Consider the following 15,084-nt stretch of genomic DNA (forward strand, 5'->3'; position numbering starts at 1 on the left):
ACGATCACGAATATTGTATAATAATACGGTAAAATGGGCCGATATATTGGGTACAAGAAACGCCAATTTGGCAATAATTAGCGAGATGGAAAGCGCGGGCTATGCGCCGTAAAGTCGAACGGGGTGCGAAAGGCGAGGCAGATTTATAAAGTAGGTTACGCACACGAAAACAAGTCAGACACGGGGGCCCCCGTCGTCGTAAAAATTTACGAGGAGGAACAATTTCAGAAGGTGGTTCGTTAAGCGATTACCGCGCGATTTACGAATGCGCCGGGGCTGAAACTGAACGCGGAACCGCGCTAAGTATCGTATTAATTCAGAGTTAAATCCTGATAATCCGTGCAAGCGGGTTTCGCGGCTTCGTCGGCTAATGCACGGATTATCGAGTGCTCGTCGAAAATTACGAGGCAGCCTTAATAATCGCGCAAACCAGTCGTGCCCCGATTGACCCATTTCGATCTCGGCGTTCGCCGTTAATTTAGCGAAATTATCGGTACCCTGACAAAGTTTGCTTTCATTTCTCGACGATTTGTTTTTATACCCTCCTCGGCTATTCGAAAAGCCATGTGCCAAAAATGTTTAATGTACTTGTTCCATAAAAAACGGATGAGTATTATTGCATTAGCGATTGAAGAGATTACAGTGAAAGCTTTTTAATGTATAAAAACCGCGGTGCTGCTTTTAAATCCGAAGGGGGATAAATGAGTATCGCCGGGTCCGCGGCGTAGAGGAGCCTCGTTACTTTGTCCGGAACGTAAAATCGATCCGTTCATTTCTAAAATCAGCTGCACGAGAATCTTTTTTTTCCGTAATAACCATTTAAATATGATTAGGGTGAGAAATATGGTGCATCGCGTCTATTCGGGTGCCGAAAGTGAAGCTTCCGGCTACAGGCCGTATCACGGACATTTCGGTTCTTACAATCGACACCTTGCGGCGCCGCTTTTAGCGCCTTTAAAAGATCGGATGTATGACATTAGCGAATGGAGAACTGCACCGGAGGGACGAGGGGCCTCGTGTCCGGTCACCTTGACCGCGAGTAATTTATGCTAATCGGCATCCGGAAAGTACCGGTGCCCCTATGAATTTGGCACCGATCGGCTAGTCGTCCTGCGCGATGATGATTGTTAGATCTGGTTTCAAGCCCTCGACAATAATGGCGGAATAATCACACGTCAGGTGCCGGATGGAACGGCGCACGGTCCTAGCGAAACGCTCGCGCCTTCGCGGAACAGCTTTCCAAATTACACATTCGCAAAAACTTTAACGAATATAAAAATTATTTAAAAAAATTTAATAAAACGTTGATCATAAAACATTATAACGTAGAATAAAAATTGTCGATATAAAATCCGTCCGCGGCATAGAATAAAAATCTCCTTGCGCGGCACGGCGACTCGGCCGTGTATTTATTAAAAAAACCGAGTAGCTATTAGCTTATTGAATATGCACCACGTTACTGTTGAAATTACATGGGAATACCGTGCTGTAACACCAGCAGACATCGATAATTGGATCTAAGGCCCGATAGAATATTACGATCTGTGGAAATTGATTCTGATAGAGAGTAGGCGCGGGCTTAGCGGCATCGTTGAATTTACCTCGAGCAAAGTATGGTAAATGGACCCGAAGTTACTGGGTTTGCTTCACTGAAAGGGAGCAAAAAACGGTGCACTGTATGAAATTCATAATGGGTGGCGGCCCCTTTTAAGCGGTCCGGTCCGCTATCTTCTCCGCGTAGTACGTAGGTCTCCCGAATATGAAAGTGGAATCTATTACGCGAGTAGCCTCCGAGGGACCTCTCCGCGGGTCCCATTAAGCAAATTTGAAATTACGCTTGCAAATTTCGAAATGCAAATCGTCGGCTGGGTGGGGGTCGCGTCTACGCTTTTTGCGACTATAAATTTCCGCTTTAATTGGATCGGATTATTGTAATTCTGGCCCGGGTTATTTATGAGGCCCGTTTCAGGCCTTAAACTCGCCTCGAACTCGCCCGCTATTCCCAATTTCGTCTCTCCGCGCGGCACTTAGTACCTCCGCCTTCTTCCATGGGCGCTCGAAACTAAAGGTTGAATCGGTTATTAAATTACGGCCGAACTTCGCGTTGGCTTCTGTCGGCAGGTGAACAAGGTGCCCGCTTATGCACGCCGAAGACGGATCTCGTTGGTGATCAATTTGCGAAAGACACGGAAATATTTCGGTGCCACGACTTCGTGCTCGATTTTTCGATACTGACGGGTCTATTACGCGCGAAGCTTAATTTAATCCGTAAACTCAGAGAATTTATTTCACACTAAGATCTTTTGAAAAATACGTGTAAAAAAAACGTAAAGCGTGCGCAACTGCGTTACTTACTTGTAACACATCGCATTTAATTTTCGTTATTTTTACTAATAAAATATAACTCTTTTTGTTTCAGATAAGAATCCAGAGGAAGTCTTTCGTCAAAAGAGTAGCCGCCTGACATCCCCGTTGAAAAAAAAGTGGAAGAAGAAAAGTGTCGCACGCCGAGACTATACAAATACGAACAGCAGTCGGTTCGTCGGTCGCTTCGGAAGTTCCGCAAAGCATTCGGGCGTGATTCTTTTGTATAAAAATTTTTTAACGGAAGTATCGTGGACTATCGTGCGAAAGTATTCGATAAAAAATTAATTTTTATGACAGTAGTTTATCAGGCGCATTCGCGAGTGTCCAGTGCGCGGAAGGATGGCTCGACACGTCCCATCTGAGAGGAGGAGCAGGCTCGGGACGGGCATCCTGCATCGGCGGAGCAACTTTTAGGTAAGCATAAATTTTTTTAAATTAAATCTTTATTAAAAAAAAAGTTTATCTTTTTTTTTATTAATCTTATTAATTTACCGGCACGTCTACATTAATATTTTCCTTTTTATGTTACAGTCACCGGCAGAATTTTACAACTCCGCTGATGCAGATTGGTAAGTCGCATGATTTTTTTTTGTAGTTCGTAGTTTGTAATAAGGTCTCTAAAAAAATAGCGTGCGCATAGCGCGCGCATAATTTCTTCTAATATGTATATAAAATCTATTTAACTTAATTCGTACCGATAACTGCTTAAACTCGCTAAAAAAAAAAAAAAAAAATTATACCGCGGTTATAAAAGATGTGCATATGCCGCGCGCGCGAAAGCGGTGAATAGCCGATGAGTATTCTGCATGACTAAACACCGAACAAAATACGCGGAACCCTTTTACAAGCCATCAATCAATAAGTAACAGAATGCAAGTATCGTCGAGCGTATCTTGGGCCGCGGCTGCTCGCGTCCTTTTCCCTTTTTTATTTTATTTTTTTTTTTTTCCCTCCCGACGTCGACTCTGTTATCCGACGCGCCTCGCGGCTTCCCATGCTGACTTGCAGCAACAGATCCGGGGCCCCGACCTTCGCGAAAGGTAAAAAGAAAGAGAGAAAAAGTGCGCGCGAGGCGAGAAAATTTTAATGGCGCCTCCGCCAACCGTTTAGACACAATAAACGTCAACAGACCCGGTTGCGCCCTCCTTACACCTTTTTTTCCAGCGAGTCATTTTGATTTCGGTTGCACGCGGCATCTGCGCGGAGACACAAAGATCTCGCGCGATCCCCTTTTAGCAGGTAGACATTAAAATGCGCCGAGACTATTAGCGCACAGTGATATTTCAGTTTCGGTTGAATCGCGCTAATGGCGGCTGCCGAAAAGGGTTACTTTGACGGGATATTAAAATTCATGAAAATTATGCACGACTGAAACTGCTACGTCGGCATGCCATGTGTCGATTTTTATATCGCATCCTATAAAATTAAAATTCACGATGCTCGTCGTTAGAAACGTGCCTACGACATATTCTTTACTACTATGCAGGTACCCGCTGTGTTTAAGTCCCAAAGTAGACTAACATTCTGCCGCGTAACGGCAACTTTGTCGATAAAATGTACATAAAAATATATATCAACCACGCGTGCCTTATATACAAAAATTCGACGCGAAATTATACGCTAAATAATTTAATTTCTCAAAGAAATATTTTAATTTTCTTTGTTTTATTAGATTAATAATTTAAAAGTATTTCTAACCGTTTCCGTTTCGTCGCAAATGCGTTCACGATTTAATTGATTAATTGTCTGCAATATACGTCGAAAAGTGCTCGAGGTTGTTTGGCTCGCCTTGACTCGTCTCACCCCATGCCACGCTAAAAACGGAAAGTAGACGGAGTAGCGAGCGGTAAACAGTTACATAAGAATGCATCGGCCGCGGAGTGCATTTTCTCGCGTCTACTGCATCGTACTTATTCTGTTAGCGTTTTACACGGGTCGGTGCATCGATTAACCTGCATTACGGAGAGCTCATTGCTAGTCATGCACGCCGCATCGACGAGTCACGAGTACAATATGTAACGCGCCGTCCGAGAAGGAATTTAGCGTACGCACCGGATGATATCGCGCAATTACAATTTCGAGAACACGACGGTTCGGTGTAATTTTCTTAATATATCATCGGTTCAACTGAAGTCTTCAGCTCTCTAATTCGAGGAATTAATCTTTCATCTGAGCTCGCCAAAAAGATCGAGAAATTATAGCGCGGAAGTCACGGGGGTTTCGAAGGCTCTTTCGACGCGAGGGGTGGACAATATTAATGCTGCTTGCGCCTCGGATCGTTGCGCGATGCGATCGTAGACACGCGTGTCCACCTGTTATGACTCAGCTGATCTTAGGTACTTCGTGCCAAGTACACGGGGGTTACGTCGTCGTTCTCGATGCGCGCTCGCAGGCGATCGTGAGATATTCGGGTCGACAGCCTCACCGCGATCGAATCGCGGCGCGAAGTGTGTCGGGCGTGCCAATACGCGGGCGAAGGATCATAGATTTATCGGCCGCATCGATCATCGCCGGACAGCATCGCGTATCCCGCATTACGAGGGATAAAAACCGTGTTAGATGTGCATATCAAGTTCCTCGCGCGTACGTTCTGCTTTTATTCAGATTCTTAGACTCGGCGAAGATGGTAACGATAAAATGATGAACGCGCACGTTGCTCTCGCGACTCGCTCGAGAAACGAATTGTATTCAATTAAATCGGATCAACCGTATGGATTTTATCACGTCGTCGATAACGCGCCGCCGTTAACATGTACGTAAGATTTTTTTTTTCTCTCCCCTTCAAAAAATAGTTCGCATATCGAGTTGCTATTAAAAAGATATCTTCACCGCGAAAGGTTAAGAGCGTGGCTCGACTCGCATACGATTTCGAAAGTATAACTCACCGCGATCCTGCCCCGTTCTTCTCTTTTTGTCTTGCGACGTAAAACAGTTCCCTCGGGACGCAACGGATCCGACAAAGGACCGGCCCGAAAATGTTGAAACCTTAATTTATATGCGATTTCGCGATCGTCCACATTCTCACAAGACTCCGGGGACCATCTACGGAACGGTGTACAGGGAATTGATTTCGATGCAGCTATTTCGCGAGCTACTCTAGAAGACTGGACTCCGCCTTTTTTTCTTTTTTTTTTCTTTCTTTTTTTCGAAATCCAGCCGTTGTATGTCGTATCGAATGCTAATAGAATACGATTTCTGGATTATTTTATTACGTCGCGATGGGAGGAGAAAGAAAAGATACGATAAAGGAAGATATACGCCAACGGTAGCCACCCGGATTGAAGACGAAATACCGAGAAGGCAGATGCCGGCATCTATGTGCCTCGTATCCGGAATTTACATTCGGGACGCGCTTAGCTAGGCCTAATCTAATACCGCGAGTCGGCAGAGTATTTATGGTAGTATTTATGCCGGGGACAGTAGGGTACTGGTTTACATAACAAGTCGCCAATACTCACAGTCTTGTCCAGCTGTTAGCTGGAGAACCACCAACGACCCTGACCTGTTAGTCGCGACCCTAAATCACACGACGATCCAGCCTATAATTTTCTCCTCGCTATTCGTAGCCGGGCTTTTAGTATCGCAATATCGAAACGCCATATGTGAGAAATTAAAACAAAAAAAAAAAACAAAAAAAAATCTACTTTCTATTCCTTAATCATCGTTGACGAAATATTTTACATCTCGACGGAGTCCGGAAAAAAGTATCGAAAAAGATCCAGCGGTAATACTGTTTTCTACCGTTGTATATTTTTTTCAACGGTCTAATCACGACTCGTTATCAAATCACTTTGTCGGAGCGCGATTATTAGTTACGAACGTTTCTCTCTGCTTTCTCCCTTCTTTCGATCCGTGACGATTGTATTTTTCGGTAGGTCGCGTAAGTCGGGTTAAATGAATCGTTAAATCCCCTCAATATTGTGACTCGCCAGAATAAAGTTAGATTTGCATAAGATCTCGTTAGGTGCCACGAATGGTAACCCCGTCTAATGCCGGAATATTGTTATTCAAATAGCTATTATAGATATACGACCGACCGTAGGTTTGATAATCCACGATGATGTATCGTATATTAATGACGAACTGAATACTATATGCAGATCGGATTATAGATAGATGGGGCGTTAAATACCTATCCCACCGTACCAAATTAATGAGAGCCGTATCGGGTCCGATCGATCAATCGCGTTGATCTATCGCGTACGAAACGCATCGATCGAATGGTACAGATAAAACACTTGAATTCACGAGAAATATAATCAGTTAAATAACTTCGTCCCATCGCGTAGGAGGATCTTATAAAGTTAAGCTCCACTAAGGTCAGCTTAACTCGCACGCGGCGCCGATGTAATTTAATACATTTTGCTTTGTGCTCCGTCGTGACATAATGTATCGCGACGTGTTACGATTATCTAAAACGTTCTTGTAACGTCCTCAGTCATTAATATATTATTTAAAATAATAAATGTAAACGGCGGATTGCAAAAGCGTAATCTCCGATCGTGGTCTAAAAAAAAATTATAAGTATAAGTTAAATTTATTTAATTTGAGTTTAGTTAATAACGAGAATTCAAATATAATCATTAATTATTAGTGTAGTAATTTCTGTACAAATTTCTCCGGCAGTTAGCTCCGCCTTAACCGTTAGGTCCGAATAAAGATAATAATACGTGCACCGATCCGTACCTATAAGTACACAGAAACGAGCCGATATGCGATTCACGGGTACACATTATACGTACGAGCACCCCATAAAACCGCATCGTACGCGCGTTTACGAGAGCCGAGCCGAATTTGAGTATGTAAATCGTAACGACGCTTTTACGACGCGCCAGCTACGGGCTTGGGTTTCGAGAATCGAAAGGGTGACACCGTAAAAATCTCCATGTCACGGCACACGTGTCGCAAAAGGGGTGCTCTCCTCCTCTCATTTTTTTTCTCGCGACAGAAGAACTACTCTCGCTATTCATTTTTCAATCATTGATATGTTCCCTCACCTGCAGACTTTTTTTTCCTTTTTTTTTTTTCAAATCTCAGAGCTTCCTCTTTGATGATTTCTAATTATATATATTTATTTGCATTTTATTATCGTGTGCGTCGAAGTTTCACATGTACCGCGTGTATATACCGCGCCGGCCGGATTGCCGATGACTGATTTCTCCCCGTTCTCTCATCCTCTGCCTCTGCCGCATAGGATTACGTACGCTAGCTAGCCGCTGCCGCCGCAGAAAACGCCGTATCTGCCCTTCGGTGCACGATGCTCGCGCGTATCGACTAAAAATTCGACGGGGAAAGTGCACCGCCGCGAGGAACCCGATATAACGGCTTAACGTAGCAGAGCGCGCCGGGATTTACTTAATTGCAATTAATGAGAGGAGATACCGCGGTGAGGTCACGTGAGTTAAGAATTACTAATGTGCCGACAGGATTAACGTCGCTGAGTAATTGTTCGAGCTCGTTCGCAGGCACGAATGTAGCACTTATTTCGAGCGCCAAATCTTGCGGGGTACATTTATCACGTAAATTGCGACATTACGCCGGTGTACTTTCTACAATGTAATTGATACTGCGTATCGAGTTTCGAACGTACATTACGGGGATATCGCACACGTTTCCGTTATAAATTCGCTTCCAGTATGTTAAATATTCGACGCACTGAGGGGCTTCTTTTTTTTTTTTCTCTCTTTTTTTTTCTCCCCGACGTTTATTCATTCCTGCTCCAATTCGAAGCAGGCGGATCGAAATTCAGCGGACGGCGCGTACGAGTTTCTTTCTCGGTTTCTATAATACCGTAAATTTCATCGACCACCCGCGCCGCGTTTTTTATTACGCGCGACGCGCTACGTTTCTGCACGTTTATCGAGTGATTTTTCTGCGAGGCGGAATTCTGAAACGGCCAGGAATGCGTTCGACGCTCGTGGGATAAACAATTCCAACGTCAGATTCAAGTTTTCGCGTGGGAGTACGGTGCGTGCGTGCTTGCGTGCGCGCGATTTTACGTGCACGTAATGTTGACCGACCTGTGCACCGCTGCGTGCACACAGGTAACACCGCTGCCGCGTGCGTGAAGGGAAAGGGCCGCCGCGCCGCGGCGCGAGGCGGCTCGTCTGATTGACTGAATTTATGGGGTCTACTTATCGCGCACTTACCGCGTTGTATATCAACAATGACACCCGCACCCGCGGGCGCTCCTTTCCGCCCCATGCCGTCCCGACAGGCCCTTTTTACGCCTTTCTCCGCTGCACCTTCCGCCTCTCGCCTCTCTGCAACAAATAAATCGCCAGTACACGCAGCCGCTCATTTAAAAAACCGCGACGCGTATTCAGAGCAAAATTTCTTAATACGTGAAACCGTCGTTTAAGTCGTAACCAGCCATCCTTTCTCACTGTCACCTGTTTATGCTACAGTAATATTTTTTTTTTTTCTTTCTTTCCTCTTAAAAGAAAAATTTATTTCCCTCGTAGTATCCGGCAATCGTAATGGATAAGGCACGACAATGGTTTACCATTATTTAAGTCTATTACGAATCACATCAGGTATCGGCGGTAGCTGTAAGAACGCCGTTAAGACATGACTTCCTGAAACATCGGTTATTTCGGTGACGTCGCGTCGGTCGAGCATGCGATAAACAATTTATTAATGAACGGAACGATATGGATCCGCCTGAATACGAATGCCGTCGCGCGATCATAACGGCGACACGTGTCGCGACAGTATCTCTTACGACTTCTGGACGTCCTGGTGCATGGGGATATCCCGCAGGCGCCAGGAAACGACCGTTACGGTAGTCAATCACGGAAACAGGAAAGCCTCGCCCTCGTGACTCCAATCGAAATCGGTGTCGTCGGGACCCGGAACCCGATGAGGCGCCAGCGCGACTCGTAAAAACGCGCAACCGCGTTCGCGACAGTAAATTGCATAAGCTTCATAAATCTCACGAAAGAGCATTTCGCCCAAACACGGTTCTTGCTTCATTAAATCAGGAAGCAATAAAAAGAAAAAAAAAAATGAGAAAGGTTAAAGATTTTGAGAGGGTTTTTTTTTTTCTTTAAATTTAAATATTAGATTACAACTTTTGACGTTTAGAACTGAAAAGGCGCAGGCACTGAATTTGAGAGATCTGGTTGCGTGAGAGAACGAATCACACAATAGAAACATGAGACTGCGGACAGGTTCAATTGTTTCGGACACGTTGTTTTAATGCGAGATGGCAGGTCTTCGTGCTATGATGCAGGAAAGAGATGTCGTGAATGCCAAAAAGGTAGATTGTCGAAAGAATATTAATGGTGAGACGTGTCCATGCGCCTCGTATATTTAAGCACAAATTCATTTAAAAAAAAAATAAATTTAACTACGTTCTATTATACAACGTAAATTTGTATGTACACGAGTTTTACAAATGCGGATTTAAAAATCGGACTTAATTAACGAAATTATTTTACGGGTAGATATTACAGTCACAAAGAGCGTTCCTTTGCGGCATTTTATTTATATTTTGACCTGCAGTTTCGGTTTGTAGAACGTAGGGCGATGGGCGGAAGAGACAAGACAGCAGTTCAGGTCACTTTTTTTTTTTCACAAAATACATTAATCATGTGACTGAACTTCACGCAGAATTGTACGGCCCACGTTATATAAGTCCTTCGAAAAATTTTTAAAGAAACCTTCTTGCTTTAAATCTCTTTAAAGAATCTTTTTAGAGATGAGTAATATTTAATTGCGGCAATTAAGAAATCGGGTCGTTAATACAGAATGCAGATGGCGAATAATTCTTGGAAATAATTAAAATTAATTTCGGACAGTTTTCTAATTAGATTTGCACCCCCATATATTATCGGGCACATTTCGCTCGTGTCGGAAACTTTTTGTCCTTTGGGCGAGGGGTTTCGAATGGCAAAAGAGGCGTCGAGGTTTCGTTAATTTAACGGTTTAAAAAGCCATCGGGAGTAATTTCTAATACCATGAGGCGACGCCTGCAGGATGGTTATTCAAAATATGCAATTTCCGAAAATATCCCCTTACACGGAACGCGGAAATTACAGGGTGGAAAAAGAAGTCCCTAGAACGGTCCCGAGGGCTTCTCTCCGAACGGTCGTTGCGGACGTTTCCGAAAGTCGTCCTAGAGACGCCATCGTAAATGGCAGCTGTCTGCTCGAAATTCTCCGACGATAGCAGCCTCTTTTCCTATGAGCATTTTCGTAGCTCGTCAGGGAATCTGATTTGGCCTATTCAAAATATAATCATGTCGTATTAACCGAGTAATTGCCGGTTCGAGGACTAATTTGAAATTATAGTCATCGCGCAGCGTTTTCGTGCTATTTTTCGGAACTTATTCGCCGGAGGTCCCTTACAAAGATAATTTCTTCGACAAATTAAGAAATAATAAAGCAATCTTAATTTCTAAACTCCCTACGAAAATTAGCGAGTATACTTTAGTCACATGTTCCACCAGCATTTATTCCGTGAAAGTTCGAATAAAATTAGATGAACTTGCGTTAGTTTATATTATTTATAGAATAACGAGCATACGAACTAGCGTCGCGTCAAAAATTAATATATCTTTGAAACAACTAAAAAAAATTCCTGTGTCACTTTTCTATTCTTCGATCGATTGATTTTTTTTCCCCCGCTGCAACCTATGTTCGTCGATGACAGTCGCCGAGACGCCAAAAATATTTATCATTGACGATCAGCGGATGCACAGGTATGTTTTGTCTTCGGAGTTTAAAAAAGAGAGGACCGTATCAATATGCCGGACAGCGCTTCGAGCCCTAAAGATATTCATCGTTTCGAATTGACATGTTTCTATAGTCTCTCGTCAGCTTAATGATTTCCTTGACAAAGAAATATTGTAAGCTACAGCAAGTCATAATTTCTTCTACAGATTTATTATCGCTACTATGTTTATACCGCGTTCTTTTTTTTTTGTCTCAACAATTTTTTACAATTGCACGAAGCAATCTAAGTAATTTAGTTGCGGGATATGATTAAATTGTTTTTATCAGCGTAAATTAAATGAAATGACTGTAAAGAGGAAGAAGCTGTCTCACAAAGTTCTTTCTTTAATGAACGGTACTGTTACGCAACCTGGTATTACTGAAAAATGGAGGAAGATTTTCCGAGTTTGCACCTTGCGATAATTACGGTGAACGGAAGGGAAAGGTATCTCGACTGACAGAGAAAACGCCGTGACTCCACGAAGGAGGTCCTTCTGACCTGTAATCATGTGCAATCACGCAGTTTGTGCGCCTCCCATTCGACAGTCTTTCGAACTAGTGTCCCAAACGTTTTACGGTGTTTTTGAAAGCTCTCAACCACGGCGTTATCCAAAATCTTTGAGAGGCACGATTACGAACCGACCGTAACATGGGGGATGCGCTGCGTGGGCGCAACAATCTAATTGATACTTTTGCTCTAAATATAATAATTACAACTGTATAAATCAATGTCCGAAGGTATACCGCAGCAGTTTGGCTTGACATTTGTATTATAGTCGAGATTTATTGCGCCGTTAAAATCGAGAAACTCCGACTAGTCTTTAATGTTTAATTACGTTCATCAAATGCATTTAAAATCGTTACTTTGATCGGACTTACGTAATACCGAATATATCACTTGATTTTAGAATTTACGTGTCGGTATTTTATTGTTGAAATAATAAACTGTACAATTTGTGCGTTGCCAAGATATTGTTTTTCGTGGCGGTTGCATCGCGAGGCAACAGGCTGGACTAGATAAACGAAAGCGTGGTTTTATCGGGGCGGAGGTGGAAACGATCGTTGGATAATCGAAGCGTCGGGGATAAACGCGATGCGTGCCGCACATGATTTTCGAGAATTCTCGGAACAGGTATTTATAATATAAACTTTAACATGGTATTATGAAAATGAGTGCGGATCGATGTCTCATTAGCGGCGCTAATAGGAAGCCCTTCGTGTGGGCGCTTTGTCCCTACAAACCTAAAATTATCGTTAAACTCACGGTCGTTCCGTGAAAATCTGGAATCCGAAATGATTCTGCAAGGAAGGTCACTATCGATAATCGCGAATAAAAATCAATACATGTAGGCATTGTGGCGAGAAGTTTTTAATAAATGCAGCGAACAAAATGGTTGCGAATCGGTCGAGATACGTTGATCGTGTACACGCTAATTATACGCTCGAGGGCTCAAAAAAAAAAATCCGTTCGCGCCTACGTGCACCGTCAATGACAGTGAAAAAGGGGTGCTTAACTGCGAGTTAAAACGCACTCGATCAGGATTTAAACATTCGACGCTTCGCGAAGCGGAGCCTTGGAGCGCCTCGAAAATAAATGTTACGCACGTACGTTGCAAGGCTTAAATACGTTAATAATAAAATGCATGTGGATCGCGCAAAATAAGTACGACCGAACGACGCGAGCCTCCTCTGTTTGAAGTAACATTTATTTAAAGGTAGTAGGTCAAATTTTCTACAGTCTCACGATTTACCGTTTCAACGAGAGTCACGATTTTTGTATGGTTATCGGTCCGTCGCATGTGGTATCGCGTGTCTCGACGGTCCTTCGCCGCGTACGTTCGAGTTGCGTGCAACGTGCAGTAATCTACGGGCCATTAGCCACAATCCCATATACATACGAGCAGCACACGCGATACGCATTCTCGATATCAAGTGTCCGTGGGGGAGAACCGGAGCGACCGGGACACACGAGACACTTCCTCGTATAACGATGAGCCGCTTCTTTTCATCGTCTGCCTCCTTCGTCTCGCTCTCGCCGTCATCGCGTCATGCGGCGCGGGTCTTTCTTTTTCGCGGGACCGTCACGGGGGGTAAAAGAGATGCACTCGGCGCGGCATATAACAGCTGTGACACTCGCGTCAATGTAACCCGTATGCAAGTGCAGCGGAAAAGAAAAAGAAAAGAAAAAGAAAAAAAAAAACGAGATCGCCAAGAGGATGTCCCTTTTAAGGCGAGAAAGCAAAGTCATGATTAAGCCGTTTTACATTCTTGCATCGCAAGTAGATGATTTACTTTTTGCGCAAATTATTCGTCTTCTTTATTGACAAAGTTGTATCGCGTAACATTTTAATATTATCATCATTATCGCGTCGCATTATGCATACTAAAAACAAAACCTAATTTGCTCGTTATATGGGTATCATCTCTTTCATCCTCTCTCTCGCGTCTGCATTTTTATCCTCGAAAATAACCAGGGGAAGGCATGCATCTCTTCAAAATTTCAAGACCCTCCCCCCTTTGTTCAGCTTGTTAGCAGCGGTCTAGTATAGACGTCCGTGCTTGTATCAGCGCTGATATTTCGCGCCTTATCCGGCAGCGAGATTCCGACACCACCCTCGGTTGTCCCTCTCGGCGGAAATACATAAATTAACGCATTTACGTGGCGCCCGCGGGCTCCGCTCGTTTCCCCGCTACACCTGCGGTTCGAGGCGCTGAGCGCTGACAATTACCCGGCAATCGATGTATCGCCCCAAGGTGGAAGCTCAGCGCCGAAAACGGCCACGAAAACGAGAGACGGCGAGTCGACCGGGTAGGAGGGGAGGGGGTGGGAGGGAGGAAAGGGGGCACCGACGTATATATGGCAAATTGCAGGTAATTGCCGACCATTTGTTTGCAAGAGCACACAGTGTTCTCCGGGCTGCTCTGACCTCCGCCAATCCTCATCGCGAGCATCCACAGGAAGCGGCAAGAGGGGGCACTCGCTCTCTCTCCCTTCGCTCTCTCCCCTAAAATTGCATGCTTCCTTGCAATATGGTTGTTCAGATAACAGTGAGGAAATCACATTAAGTACTTGCATTGCGACAATAATAATCCCTCGTCAAACGGTACATACGATAGAGAATAAAAATAAGTAAATTCTTTTCCGTTTTTTTTTTCTTTTTTTTTCGATATTTGAATTAATTTAAATAATGGGATACTCGAAAATTTAGAGAATAATTTTTACGACCAATTTAACAATTTTATTAGGCTCTTGTGATGTTCGACTAAAAGTTATCGCTCGTTTAGCTCTCTCGAAAAAATGTTTCCGCGCCCATGATGCTAACCCTTACCGCTCGCTTCGACATCATCCCCTCGTCTAGTCTGCTCTCCATACGCCCACGAAATTATACAGCACGTCATTTCTCCCGCGTGCTCTAAAACTTCGAAAGGCGAAAGTCGTGAATGCACCCGCCGTGCTCTTGGCGGCTTTGGGAATTCTTTACGGCGGAAGAGAGCCGGCTTCTCGTACGTGAGCACGGGCGATCAGGGAATTACTCGCGATTAGCCCCGCGGATACTGCACCGAAGATGCCAAGGCACCGCCAAGGTTTTTAAGGGACGGTTCCGAGACGGAGAAAGTAGCAGCATGGAGGAAAATTTGCGTTCAACCGTAAATTGCGTACGTGAACTCGCATCGTGATTAAAATAATTGCACGAATGAATATGTACGAGTACAAACACAGCGCGCCACGGCCGATAAAAATCATTGTAACTTTTTACGAGAGGTCCGTCCATCGCAGGCAAAATTGTACCTATAGGTACCGTACCCGCGGCGGTGAACATTTAAATCTCGCATAATTATTAGTTGTCAGAATACAAAAATGTGCCGTAATCCAGTTGTTTTTATAATACAAAAGTATAAATCTCCTGGAATTTCTTAATATCTTTTTTTAAGATCGACGAGGGCTTAAATGTCTTGTCGAGGCCTTTTTACATTTCGCAGCGACGGTCTTTATCGGTGA

The 15,084-nt window shown here is 43.9% G+C and overlaps 1 long non-coding RNA gene across 1 annotated transcript in view; it reads left to right on the forward strand.

Moving 5' to 3' along the window:
* Window positions 1-2,006: 2,006 nt before the first annotated feature.
* Window positions 2,007-15,084, forward strand: part of LOC139104091 (uncharacterized) — a 37,046-nt gene continuing 23,968 nt past the window's right edge. Inside the window, exons 1-2 of the long non-coding RNA XR_011545987.1 lie at window positions 2,007-2,781; window positions 2,899-2,936. This is a non-coding gene — a long non-coding RNA (uncharacterized lncRNA). The remainder of the gene's footprint in view (window positions 2,782-2,898; window positions 2,937-15,084) is intronic.

The sequence above is a fragment of the Cardiocondyla obscurior genome, linkage group LG07 (genome assembly GCF_019399895.1).
Source record: "Cardiocondyla obscurior isolate alpha-2009 linkage group LG07, Cobs3.1, whole genome shotgun sequence".
Taxonomy (NCBI): domain Eukaryota; kingdom Metazoa; phylum Arthropoda; class Insecta; order Hymenoptera; family Formicidae; genus Cardiocondyla; species Cardiocondyla obscurior.